The sequence below is a fragment of the Cupressus sempervirens genome, chromosome 11, assembly GCF_028749045.1.
Source record: "Cupressus sempervirens isolate cs-2001-9-10 chromosome 11, ASM2874904v1, whole genome shotgun sequence".
Lineage (NCBI taxonomy): Eukaryota > Viridiplantae > Streptophyta > Pinopsida > Cupressales > Cupressaceae > Cupressus > Cupressus sempervirens.
In genome coordinates, this window is record NC_143128.1 from 295,387,146 (window position 1) to 295,401,597 (window position 14,452).

The window sequence follows — 14,452 nt, forward strand, 5'->3', positions numbered from 1 at the left end:
CGTTTTGTAGGTAGTTACCACTATTTGAATTCCATTTTTCTCTCACAGCATGATACATTTCTATATGTTGGCAAGTTTTGATTTAGATTCAGTTGAATGTGGAAATTTTTGACTGTTACAAATTTTTGACTTTAGATTTTGGGCAGCTGTGAAACAATGAAATTCATTCCTAATTGAGATTGATGAATGATGCTAATAATTTAGCTATTGAGCTTGATAGTTTTTTTTGACAAAGAAATTTCAGAATTAGAATGGCGTTCTAAGTATAATATACGCACCATAATAAGTCATTTATTACTTGATTTCAGAATCGTATTAAATATTAGTACTGAGAGTTAAAATGAGATATTTTTTAGCAAGAGATTGGAGAAGAAGGGAAATGGAGATTAATAGGTAGAAAGGAAGGATATGGAGAATGTTATTATATGGACAATTAAAAGTAGAATGATAGAGAGAGTTGAAAGGAATTTTAAAAAATATTAATAATTATATTATTTTAAGAAATATATAACTACTAATAGAAATTATATTATATGACTAAACTAGTCATTTCTACCAATTCAATCATAAGTTGAAACATTTGATTTTTTTCTTCTACCAGTTTAATTATAAGTTGAAATATTTGTTTTTAAAAAAAAAAATGTTGGTTGCTTAATTTAAACTACCAAAAAATCTAATTAGTTTGAGGGGTTGTAGTTGCTTAATTTAAACTACCAAAATATCTAATTAGTTTGAGGGTTAGTATTAGTTTTAGTTTTACAATTTGTAAAATGGTATTAAAAAAATTAGGATAAGATTGTAAAATAGTAGCTAGTAAAATATAGTATAAACTTAAAGAAATAAAACTTTACAAATGACAAAAAAAGCATCAATGTAAAACCAATCAATATATTTAAAATAGAAAATATAAAATATTTGACTCTATATTTAGAGTGATAATCAATATTGATTAGACATTCATTTGTGAGGTGGAATATAAAAATGATTAAAAAAAAAGAAAGAAATCCACTTGTCACAAATGTGGAAAATGTAAAGTTGTAATTAATACATTCATTAATGCATGATAGACTTCTTAGAAAATATTTGTATTTTCTTAGAAATGACAAAAATAAACATCAATGTAAAACTTGAAAAGTTAATCCACTTGTCACAAATGTAAAAATGATAAAGCTATCATTAATGCATGATAAATTTGTTAAGAAATATTTGTATTTTTATTGGAGAAAATTGAATTTTCTCCATACCAAAAATAGTATGGTACAATAGAATGAATGAAAAATGTGACTTATAAAATAATGAAAAATTAGGAAAAGATATAAACATTTGAAATTTCTTTTAATCTTTTAAATCCTATGAGTTGATTGGTCAATTAAATTGAATGATTCCAATACTTTCCTACCAAAGAAGGAACTAATAATTTTTGAAGTGTTATTAATATAATCTAATATGGAAAAGTGATCAATAAATGAGGTGATCTTGCTTAGAAAACTTTGACATTATATTATTTGATCTGATTTCTTATTTTTTGTCATCATCACACACACACACACATTTTTATATATGATAATGAAATTGTGTTCTTGTATTTATTTTTTAATATAACCATCATAAAATTCTCCATTTAAGAGCTAATGATGATAATAGTCTAAATAGGATATATAGGCATTTGTTGATAATTATTAATTAGGTTGAACCATGCAAAATAATCTATAAAGTAAACTATACTAATATATTCTAATTAACTAGGTTGCCAAGGCATTCAACCCTTATGTTGGGCTTAAAATGACCAAGGAAAAATGTCTAGACAAAATTTGGGATGAATTTGATTCAAAGAATATTATTAGGTGCTTAAAGGACTTATCATCACTAAGTTGCATGATTGGGAGTCTCATCAAGGATTGCATATTACTCTTTAATATCTTTGATTCTTATGCTATTTCTCACATTTTTGGTTAGGAAAATCAAGTTGCAGATAGGTTGGTGAATTAGGAAGTAAATTCTTGCCATGCCATTAGATAGAAATTAAATGATCATATCCATCAGAGATCCAAATTTTTATTAGAAATGATGTTGTGTATGTTAAGATTTAAGGTCTTTATTGACACTTGGATGAGTATTTTTTTTATGTTGTATTGATGACAACATATGTTTTTGTCATCATGATAGATACAAATTTTGTATATCACAAGTTGATTATAGTAAGAAGGAAGTTAGGAACACTATTTTATACATACAAAATTAGATTTTTGTAGTACAATGTGTATAGACATCGTGTCCATGTTTAGTGAGTTGTATGTTAACTTCTAAATGAATTACAACTTGTTTGTTGAATACTGGTAGGAGAGCCATGTAAAGGGACTAATGATATAGACTATTGGTAGAAAGATTTCTATATCTTATTGGCACATATGAATTAATGTCAGAGAGCTTGGGAGATGATAGAAGAGTTTCTCACATGTGTATGTTTGAGAGTGAGAACCATTTAGGTCACTCTGGAAAGGTCATTGTTGTGTAACGTGCAATATATTTTACTAACAATTGACAGTGTTGAGGGAGCATGTACTTTATCATTGCAAAAATGTACTATCTTTATTGTAATGTATGAGAACCTTATTTTAATAATTGTAATTATTCTTATGCAAGTGTGCATGTCTTAGCATGGACATGTGTAATTAAATGTATATTGGGGAAGTTCTAGTAGGCTCACCTAATTAGTTATTTGTAAAAGGGTATAAAATAAATATATTTTTCTTATTTGGGCATGTGTGTGATATATGTGATCAATTGGTGTGGATGTGTGTAATGCTTACCATATTTCTCTTTCAGTTATATCGCCAAACACTTTTAGGCCAATTTTCATGTTATGACTACTTGAGATAGTGGTACTTTGTTACTTGGTTGGTTGATACTATTTTGATGATTTACTTATATATTAGATGAGATACTTCGTACTCTAGATATTTTTGGTGTTATTATGATTCATGGTTATTCATGTGATGATGCTAGATGTTTGGAGCTAATATCCATAGTTAGATTCATGATGATGTTTATATGGATTATGGATACTTACCCCATAAGTTTACATGTGTATGGTGTGTGCGCCTATTTTACTTTTCTATGGTCATGACTAATGTGGTTAGGAAAGGACGTTGTAGTTACATGCTAGTTGGGATCTACATGTTTTACCACTCCCCACCATTGCCTACTTAGTTTACAATCACACACACACACGCACGCACGCACGCGCGCACACACACACACACACACACACATACTTATTGACTTACTTACTTACATATAATAATAATAATAATAATAGTAATAATACACCATAGTAAGATATTAATTACTTAATTTCCTATTAAACACATAATCATATTAAAATATTATTACTAAGATTTAAAATGAGATATTTTTTAATAAATAATGAAGTATTATTAGCATAATCTACTGTGGAAAATTGATCAATGAATGAGGTGATCTTGCCTAGAAAACTTTGATATTATATTACTTGATTTGATTTAATTATTGTTATATTAATTTTCTTGACATAACATTCATATAATAGAAGATGGAAAACATGTGTGTGTGTGTGTGTGTGTGTGTGTGTGTGTGTGAGAGAGAGAGAGAGAGAGAGAGAGAGAGAGAGAGAGAGAGAGATCTTGTATTTCTTTTTTAATGTAATCATCACACAAATCTTCATTTAAGAGCTAATTATGATAATAATCTAAATAGGATATTTAGGTATTTGTTGCTAATAATCAATTAGGTTGCACCATGAAAAATAAACTATAAATTAAATTATAATAATGCATTTTAACTATCTAGGTCGCTAAGGAATTCACACCCTACGTTGGGCTTAAAATGGCCAGGGACAAATATTTAGACAAAAATTGGCATGAATTTGATTCAAAAATATTATTAGGTGTTTAAAGGACCTATAACCCCTAAGATGGATGATTGGGAGTGTCATTGAGGATTGCATATTACTCTTTAATAGATTTGGAAAAAGAGGGTTAAAAATTTATTCAATCAAAGCCAAAAATTATAGAAGGCCTCGGGCCCAAAAGAACTAGACTCAAACACAAGGACAATTAAATTCTATCCTTTTCCACTAATTGCTCAAAGTCCCAATATACTCAGCAGGAAGTCCATCCCTTCTTGAAATATCCCAACCATCTCCTTTCTTCGACACCCATTTTTCCAAGACATCAACCACTCCATTCCATTCCCTAGGAATATGATAGAAGAAGATCTAATCCAAAAAGCTACTTAGATAAGAATCTCTTGAATAATAGAGGCTAATTGCCAGTTAACATCATCCACACTCTGGTTACTAATCATATCGACAACAATCTAAAAATTTGACTCACACAACATCTTCCTCCAACCTAAAGAGCATCCCCACTCAATAGCTATCTTAATGGCAAGGGCCTTCATCAGGTTATTGGAATGAACTCCCTCAAAAACAAAGAACATAAAAATAACATTACCATCTTTACCTCTTCCAATCCACCCACACTTGCCTGCCCAAGGTGCCCACGGGAAGATCCATCAGTATTAATTTTAAGGATATTCATCGACAGTAGTCTCCATCTCCACACCCTACAAACCTTTCTCTTGAGCAACTAAGATCTCTTATCGCTTGTGCATCTCGATCCTTTTTCCACTAGTCCCAAATTCCTTAGACTACTGTAGTCACCAGGGTCCACAGGTTTAGTCATATCACACTTGGCATAGATAGTTTCCTGGAGTCTGCTCATAATCATCTGCCATAGATTAGTGATTCCCAAACTAGAATTACAAAAATATTTATGCTTACGTTCCAGCCAAAGATTCCAAAGAATAAAAGTAGGTCCAACAACACAAGCCACTTGAAGGAACGTTATTTCATCGAAGGTTTTCCAAGGCTATCCCAAAATTCAATAAGAGACTTAGCATGAATGCACCCATGACACCACACATCCCACCACTTATGCTAGATTTCTCTAGAGAGAGGAAATAAGAAGAATTTAAGTGAGAAACATAACCCTCTTCTTTGAAGGTTATCCCAAGTGAGACATTTCTTGTGAGCAACCAGCCATAACAAAAAATTACACTTCGGCCAAGAGAATTGATTCCAAACCTTTTTCCACTAGGGAACATAAATTATTCCATGACATTGATTTTCCAACCAAACATAATCTTGGACCACATTAAACTTTCCTTTAGGACTTGGACCCCAAGCAAGGATATCCTTGTCCTTAGAGGAGCTGCATAGCCTATTAGAGAGGAGACTAGCCAAATCAGCTTGAATCTCCAAGGAACCCCCCAAAGGCCACTCACTAGGATCCTTCCAAAAAGCCACATCCACCAATACACACCATTTAATAGTCTTGAAATGAGCCACCTTGATCCATCATACAACAGTTAAAATTTGACAAAGAGCTTGGAGGTGAGGGTAACTAGAAAGAATGGGAGGATGGCCATCCCAAGAGTCCTACCAAAATAATACACTTGATCCCTCATTACATATCCAGAAAAGGCTTTCCTTGATAAGAGGAGCTCCCTTTTTAAGAGTATCCCAAATAAAGGAACCCTTTCCATCTAGAGCCAATCTAGGAATATCGTGATACTCCACTCTTGGAAAGTACATTCGGGCTAGAATCTTAGCCCAATCCCAATCCTAATTATTGCACCACCTCTAGTATAACTTAGAAGCTAAAGCCTTGACAACAAGAGCCATACATTCAAGGCCTGGATCCCCAAAAAACTTTGGCAAGAAAATTGTCTCCCAATTGACTAAGCTCCACTTAGAAGAGAGAAGATTGCCTAACCAAAGGAATTGTTGATATAGAGCATCAAATTCTTTCATAACTCTAATAGGAGGAGCTTGCATAAGACACATGTAAATGGGAGAGCCTGAATCACTGTCTTGAGAAGGATAACTCTCCCAATGGAAGAGAGTCACCTATGAGTCCAATGGCTCACCTTTCTATGAATTTTTTCCAAAAGATCTTGCAAATATTCCTTTAGTTGAGTCCCCATAGCTAAGGGGACTCCAAGATAAATCAAAGGAAGAGAGCCAATTTGAAACCTGAGAATCTTGGTAATTCTGAGCTAGATCAGCTATGGAGTATTAAAGAAATAAATGGATGACTTACCTTCATTTATTTTTTGCCCAAAAGCTTTCAAATAAGTGTCTAATATTATTCTAAAATTTCTTGCCTTATTTATAGTAGCCAAGCCCATCAGTCCAATATCATCCACAATTTGGAGGTGTGTGTATGCTAGAATATTATTGTTCCACTTCTACCCATGGACAAGCCCCTACTTAGCTTGAAATTTTATTAATCTGCCTAAGCCCACTACCATAATAATAAAGAGATATGGAGAGAGAGGATCCCATTATCGAAGTCCCTGAGAAGCAAAGAAAAGCTCAGTAGGTTCTCCATTAACAAAAACTGAAAAGGATGGGGAAGTCACACAACTGAGAATCCAATCAACCCATTCCATATTACATCTAAAAGCTAGAAGAACATGACCCAAGAGCTCCTAGATATCTTGGTCGTATGCTTTTGCTAAACCTAGCTTAATAAACATAACCTTTTCCTTAGACATGACCATAGAGTGGATAGCCTCTAAAGCAATAACCACTCCATCAAGAATCTATCTGCCACCAACAAAGCCTCCTTGTTCCTTAGCTATCAAAGTAGCCAAATAAGTCTTGAGCATTTCAAGAATCAATTTGGCGATAATTTTGTAAGTGAAATTTCATAAAGAAATAGGTCTAAATTGATCCAAACATTTCACCTCGTCCATCTTGGATATTAGAGCTAGGAAGATAGCATTCAAAGATCTAAGCATTTGTTTGTTCTAATGTGATTCCTGGACTAGTTCCAGAAGATCAAATTTAATAATCTCCCAAAATTCTTGGAAAAATTCAATGGGAAAACCATCTAGGCCTGGGGCTTTACCCTTCTTCATACCAAAAGCCACCTTCTCCAACTCTTCAAGCAAAATAGGCCTTAACAGATTCCTATTCATATTGCTAGAAACAAGTTGGGGAATGTAATTTAAAATAGCTCTTGTCTCTACCATTGAACAAGGTTCCTCCTTGGAGAAGAGTTGAGAAAAGTATCTAATGGCCTCTAGAGAAATTGCCTCTTTGGAAGAGAGTTGATCTCTAGAAGCAGAAACAAGAGAAGAGATAGAATTACCAGACTTGCAAGCTTTAACCTTGTTATGAAAGAAAGCATTGTTTCTGTTTCCCTCCTACAGCCAATCCACACGAGACTTTTTCTTCCAAAAGATTTCCTCCCAAAGCTTCCATTCTTCTAACACTCTTAGAGCTAAGGATTTTGTAGAAATTAAATCTAGATTCATTCCTTGGTCCTTAATTTGATGAGTGACACTATCCAACCTAGCTTGGGCCACTCACAATTGGTCTTGAACATTCCCAAAGCACTGTTTGTTCCACTTTTTAAGCCTAAATTTCACATGTTGAAGCCTCTTCTCAAAGGAGAACATGGAGGTGCCATGAAGAGGCCTTCCCTCATGCCACCAAGCTATCATAAGATCTTGTAGAGAGGGATCCCTCAACCACTTCAGTTGACACTTGAAAGAGGGATTTTTAGAAGCCTTAAAAGGAGTAACAAAAATCTTAATCGGCCAATGGTCAAATCCTCTCCAATCAAGATCTTCTGAGCTGGTAGACCATCTGATATCCATCCAAAAACAAGAAACAAGGAACCTATCTAGCCTTTCTAAAATTTCCTCTATCCCACTCCTTCTGTTATTCCAGGTGAATGTACTAGAACCAAGTTCAACATCAATGAGGTTCAAAGAACCAATATTATCTCTAAGAATACCTGAAGAAGGACCCAATCGAGAAATCCCACCTCTCTTTTCCTCTAAACTAGTAACAAAATTAAAGTCTCCAACCACAATCCAAGGGAGGAAATGATCTAAGGAGTGAACAAAGGTGATATGTGACCACATAAGAGATTTACTTGCCAAATCATTATGAGCATAAATATTGAAAAACATGCACCTTTCTCTTATCTCAAAGTGAGAAACCATCAAAGAGATAGAGGATCTACTCGAAATCTACCACAAAGGAGCCGCCTTCGTAAGATTCCAAAAATAGGTGTGTCCACCTGAGCTACCTTGAGCACCCACTCCCTACTAGCTACCATGGGGCCACAACTTTGGCCCACAGCTATCTAAATCATCAATTGTAAGCTTAGTTTCTTGAATGAACACAATATCTGGAGAATGAGAACCTACCAATTTATGAATATCCTTTTGTCTAGGGATGTTATTCAACCCCTGCACATTCTAGGAGAGAATAATCATTTGGAAGATTGTGAGAAGTGGGAATCAATGGGCTTCACAAACCTTGCCTCAATTAAAATCTCTCCCATCATCTTAACCTTCTCTTAATTAGTCTTCCTTCCACTCTTAGAAAACTTCTTTGAGGACCCTTTTTTAAAGGGTTTTTACTGTAAGCCTAAAGAAGGTGCAAGTTTAGTACCTTTTGTGATGTCTGGCATCCCTTTCTAGCTAGGGAACATAGAAGTTGTGATATTAGGGGTGCCCCTAGGCCATGACCATCTAGGGACATCACAATTTTTCTCTTGCTCCAATCCATCCAAAGGAACTATTTGAACTTGTTCCTCTTCTAGTACTTGGGCTAGACTCCTTACCTCCCGTACTTGGGGCCTCTGAAGAGATTCATCTCCTGAGGGAAACTCAGCTAGTATGCCTTCCTCTTGTACCAAATTATCTAGAACATTAATCCTGTTAAAAGTGCCATCATTTTGTCTATCCATCTAGGTCATCTTCTTCCCTTTTCCTTTATTGCGTGACTTGACTAGGATAAAATGTTCCTTGTCTACAGACCCCTCTTACATAGGGGCCATACTCACAACATAACTAACATCTAAAAGGTAAAGTCTCATAGTCCAACTATTGAATCCATGAGGTAGGGCCCAAGAAAATTTCCATAGAATCAGGTAGCAAATTATTAAGATCAACCTCTACACAAATTTGAGCATATGAAATTACCTTTCGATCTTGAGTTTGTGTGGCCAACCCTACTGATTTCCCAAGAAAAAGCGAGATCGAATGAAGAATATCCTATCTCCAAAATTCTAGAGGAAACTATGGAAGAGAAACCCACACTAGGATCCAAGAGGGAATCTCCTTGGTAGAGTCAAACTCGATGTGCTAGGGTTTGATAAAAAGCCCAACCTAGTTAAAGAAATATGGACCACCTTCAAACACCTTATTCCTGTCTATCATATTTGAGAAAATAACCATAAAATAGTTGTTGGCTGCCAGAAGAATCTCCATATCCCCTTTAGAATTCCAAATTCGATGTGCCCACAATTCTGACGAATGAAGAGAAAGATGGTGGCCCAAAAACTTAGAGATGAGTGCATGCTTGCCCCAGTATTCTACATCTTCTAAAATCTACTCTGGTTGAATAACCAAAACTAGTCAATCATTAGATCACTTTGAACACCCATTCATCTTCTTAATACAGATAGATCCCTTTAACGATGAAGCATTCACCCCAGATGGGAGACTGTCAGTCTGGTCCTTAGCCCCCACCCGCATCAATATGGAGGAATCAACCATCTTCATATTAGTAGACAAAGTTTGAGATGCAAGAATCTCCAATTGCCCCTTTTAAAAAACCCCAAAAAACTCTATCCCCAATCTGGAAACTTCTCACCTTCAGGCACCAGCAAATAACCATGAACAAAGCCCAATATAAGAAAGGAGCCTACACACTCTAGGCAACCCTAATTGACCCCAAACCCATGCTTTAGAAAAACCCCCAAACCCCCAAAAACCCCCACACCCACCTGCAAACACTCCTCGACCCCCCACGTAGCAGCACCAAACCTTAGTAGCAAGAACAAAATTGTCCAAAGGAGATTAATAGTGGTGCAAAGGAGTAGACCTCAGGCACTCAGGCCCTAGCCACACTAGCCACAAGTCGACAAGAGCATTCTTAGAGCCACCACTCTTTAATAGATTTGATTCTTATGTTATTTTCACATTTTTCCATTAGGGAAATTAAGTTGCAAATAAGTTGGCAAACTGGGGAGTAAATTCTTGTCATGTGATTGGATAGAAATTACATGACCATATCCATTAGAGACCCAAATGCTTATTAGAAATGATGTTGTGTATATTAAGATTTGATCTCTTTATTGACACTTCAATGAGTATTTGTTATGTTGTATTGATGACTAGCTAGTTTTTTATTGATGATAACAAATGTTTGTGTCATCATGATAGATATGAATTTTGTATATCACAAGTTGATTATAGTAACAAGGAAGTTGGCAACACTATTTTATACATTCAACTTAGATTTTTGTAGAACAATATGTATAGACATCATGTCTATGTTTAGTGAGTTGTGTGTTAAGTTATGAATGAATTACAACTTATTTGCTAAAGACTGGTAGTAAACCAATTTAAAGGGGCTAATGATAAAAACTATTGCTAGAAAAGTTTCTATATCTTATTGAAACACATGAATTAATGTCAGTGAGCTTAGGAGATGATAGAAGTGTTTCACGCACGTGCATGTCCAAGAGTGAGAAGCATTTAGGTCACTTTGGAAAGGTCATTGTTGTGTAATGTGCAATATATTTTACTAACAATAGATAGTGTTGAGGAAGCGTACATTTTATCATTGTAAAAATATAATATCTTTTTTGTAATGTGTACGAAACTTATTGTAATAATTGTAATGATTCTTATGAAGGTGTGAACTCCTTAGCATGGACATATGTAATTAAATGTATACTGGGGAAGCTTTAGTAGGCTCACCTAATTAGTTATTTATAAAGGGTATAAAGGAAATATATTTTGCTTATTTGGCATGTATGTGATATATGTGATCATTTGGTGTGGATGTGAGATTATACATGATGGATGATCAAAGTAGAGAAGTGGTAATATTGTATGATTGAGGTGAGCTTCAAAGGAACTATTTTGGATTTAGTAAGTTGTTAATCAGTCAATTCATGATTTTTGATATTTAATCCAAAGGTTAATCTTTTACACTTGCCAGTGCATTTAGGTGATGTGTCTATTTGTTTCCTATTAGTCTTTAATATGGTTGGGACCTTCTAACAAGGGTTCAAGGTCTTGATGCAAGAGCATTGTGGGTGTAAGAGAAATATTGCATCACCCAAAAATATTTCATTTTAGTTATTTGAATAAGGTTTGTCTTGATGTAGAGTTGTTGTTTGTGGAGGCTTTCTACTTAATAAGTTGGTCATATGATTTCATAATGTCCTAATTTTAGAGGTGGAGGTTCATCTCAATCATATCATCTAGCTAGTTAAGGCTCAGTGTCATATCATAAGTATCAATGGAATTATTGTGGATTTTTGGTACAAATATTTTGGGCTCAAATTTGAAGGCCTAAACCTTCCCAAATGATGCCTAAAAACTTCCAAAAAAAAAAAACCAAAAAAGTATTTGGTTGACTCTATATGTATTGTTAGGGTTTTTCACCCCTAGATATTAAGTTGGAGTGTCTAGAACCCTCCCAGGTGACATAAAATTGCCTATTTAAGAAATGTATGTACATTGTCCAGGACAAAACTAGGTGATAGTTCATAGCTTTGTCTTGTATATTACTGTAATGAAGGCACCCATGTGGATTATCATATTGTAATTCTCAATTCTATAATTCTGTGTTTGCAAAAATAATAAGAAGCCCATATTATTTTCTCACAAATTATTGTTATTTCTTTTTTTTTTTTATGTGTTTATGGTATTAATGGGAGCACTCTTCATCAAGTCTCCTAGTAGGGATTTTTCCTCTAATTAGGACTATTATATTAAATAAATTATTTTTGACTCCTAATACGATCATATTCTTTCCAAAGAATTTATATATTATTACATTATCTTGTAGGTGTCATCTGGGTTTCCTTATGATCAAGGGTTTCACTGGTCAACATATAATTATGTTATGGTGAATAGTTTATTCTTAAATTGTACAACATTATTTCCATTGCTAGAGATCATATTTATAAGTTTGGTTTTAATTATATTTGGTCAAGAATGATTCAAACCCCAAGTTATGTGTAGACTTTACTTGTTAACAATTGGTATAAAAGAATCAAGCCCTCTTATAGAAGGAATATTAACAACTTGAGGAGACAATGAGTTACATTAAAGGGACTCTTAAGTTTAATGGTCATAACTATGAGAAATCTCACAAGTCTTGCACCAAAGACAAAACTATAGGTTCCACAAGATTAATCTCAATTTACATACACTAGACCAATAAAAAAGAATACACACACACACACACACACACACACACACACACACACATGTGTGTGTGTGTGTGTGTGTGTACATACATACATATATATATATATATATATATATATATATATATATATATATATATATATATATATATATATATATATATATATATATATATATATATATATATATATATATATATATATGTGTGTGTGTGTGTGTGTGTGTGTGTGTGTGTGTGTGTGTGTGTGTGTGTGTGTGTGTGTGTATGTATATATGTGTATATATGTATATGTAGATATATATGTATATATATGACTGTATGTATGTATATATGTATGTGTGTGTGTGTGTGTGTGTGTGTGTGTGTGTGTGTGAGAGAGAGAGAGAGAGAGAGAGAGAGAGAGAGAGAGAGAGAGTGGATGACCCATATCAAAGTTGTCCATGCAACTTGTAAGCATAGATAGCCTATAGAATTGTATATTGTATATTTGATAGGTTGTAATGGGACTCAAAATTGCCTTCTCGATTTGAGTACCATTCTAAGCTTTTGAGCCCTTTTAAGTGAATTTAATGCATGCATACCTAATGGTCTTTTTGAGGCTTAGGAGGTGTTTAATATTTCTAAAACCTTGCATTTAGCATATCCACTTGTCCCATGAAGATAAACTGCCATTTCGAGTCATTTTGTGATGTTCTATTTTGAGCAATGTCCAAATTTGCATTTTTGCATTAGTGTCAAACAACGATAGGAGGCCTAGTATATCCATATCAAAGAACCTATGTTTCAAATTTCAAGTGATTTCAATATGTTTTTATTAGGTTTTTGAATCCCTCAAAGTTAGTCATTTATTATTGTCATGATGATGTAAATTGTTCAAAATTCTAGGAGGCCCTAATTAACTTATTATAAGTTTGACCCAGTTGACCAAAATGAGAAAATTTCTTTTGCATTGCATTCTAGAGCTCACAGACTTACTATGTTTCAATCTTGAGCTTATGACAAATTCGTTTGATCAATTTTCAAACATGATTTCATTTGCAATTTGTAAAGCTTTACTAGTGTCATAAAATATAGATTGATTGGTACCCCTATTTGTGATATCATTACTCTAAATCCATTATAGGTGAGATTGAATGGATTGTACCATTGAATTATACTCTAATTTTTTTTTAAGTATGCTAGTTTGCAAGCTTCGATGAATTCGCCTGCACACTTTCCCAGGTTCATTCCTTTTGCAAAAATTGCTTTTCTACTAGTGTTTCAAGTCTTGCAAATCAGAGCAGCCCACTTTGACTGGTCACCAAATGCGCCCAGCTATTCATCATGAGCCAAAATCCTAGGTTTATACTCTCCTCGTTATAGTGAACTAATGCCCTAGTTTTCAAGCCATCAAGTGTTAGTTTGCTCCATTTTCAAAGCCAAAATAGAATGCGATTTATTATTTTTTGACATGTTTTCTTGCAGGGAGTTTTGAGAAGGCAACTTTGACAGTCAATATCTTTTGACAAAGAATTTTTCATGAGATGAGATTTGGCAGGGTGCAAGAATGTGAAACAAAGACTTATCATGTTAGATCATATGACTTAGTTAGGTGTTTCAGTCAGTTTTTAAGGCCAGTTAGTGGACACCTTGGCACAAAATTGGTAGTTCACAAAAAAGGTGAAAATGTGTTTTCAAAGTTCAACCAATGATGCAGATTGATTTCAGTCAGAGTCAGATGTTCAGTAGATTAGTTTGAGATGTCAGTTGTTTGAAAATATTTTTTTTTAGCCAGACCCACTTTGGAGTCTGACTAATTCTATCAGAATGATGAGACACTATAGTTAATGGTTATATCTAAAGAGGATATGATTTTGGTCTTTGAAATGACACTCGTTTTACATATAATTTTTCACGATAAAAGGATTGTGAGGAATATGCATATATTGAGAAGTAAAGGGGATTATCTTCATTGATATATAGATTCTTTGACATGTGATGGTGGTATTTGAATTTTATAAATTGTGGATGTGAATATTTTACCAAAGGAAATGTTCAGACCAAGGGATCCACTAGATTGACCAGCCAAATGAGATTTACCTACAATTAGATGAGCTCTCATGAATAGAAGTGGATAAAAGGGTTTTTCATTTCAATTCCAATGAAGCAACACTT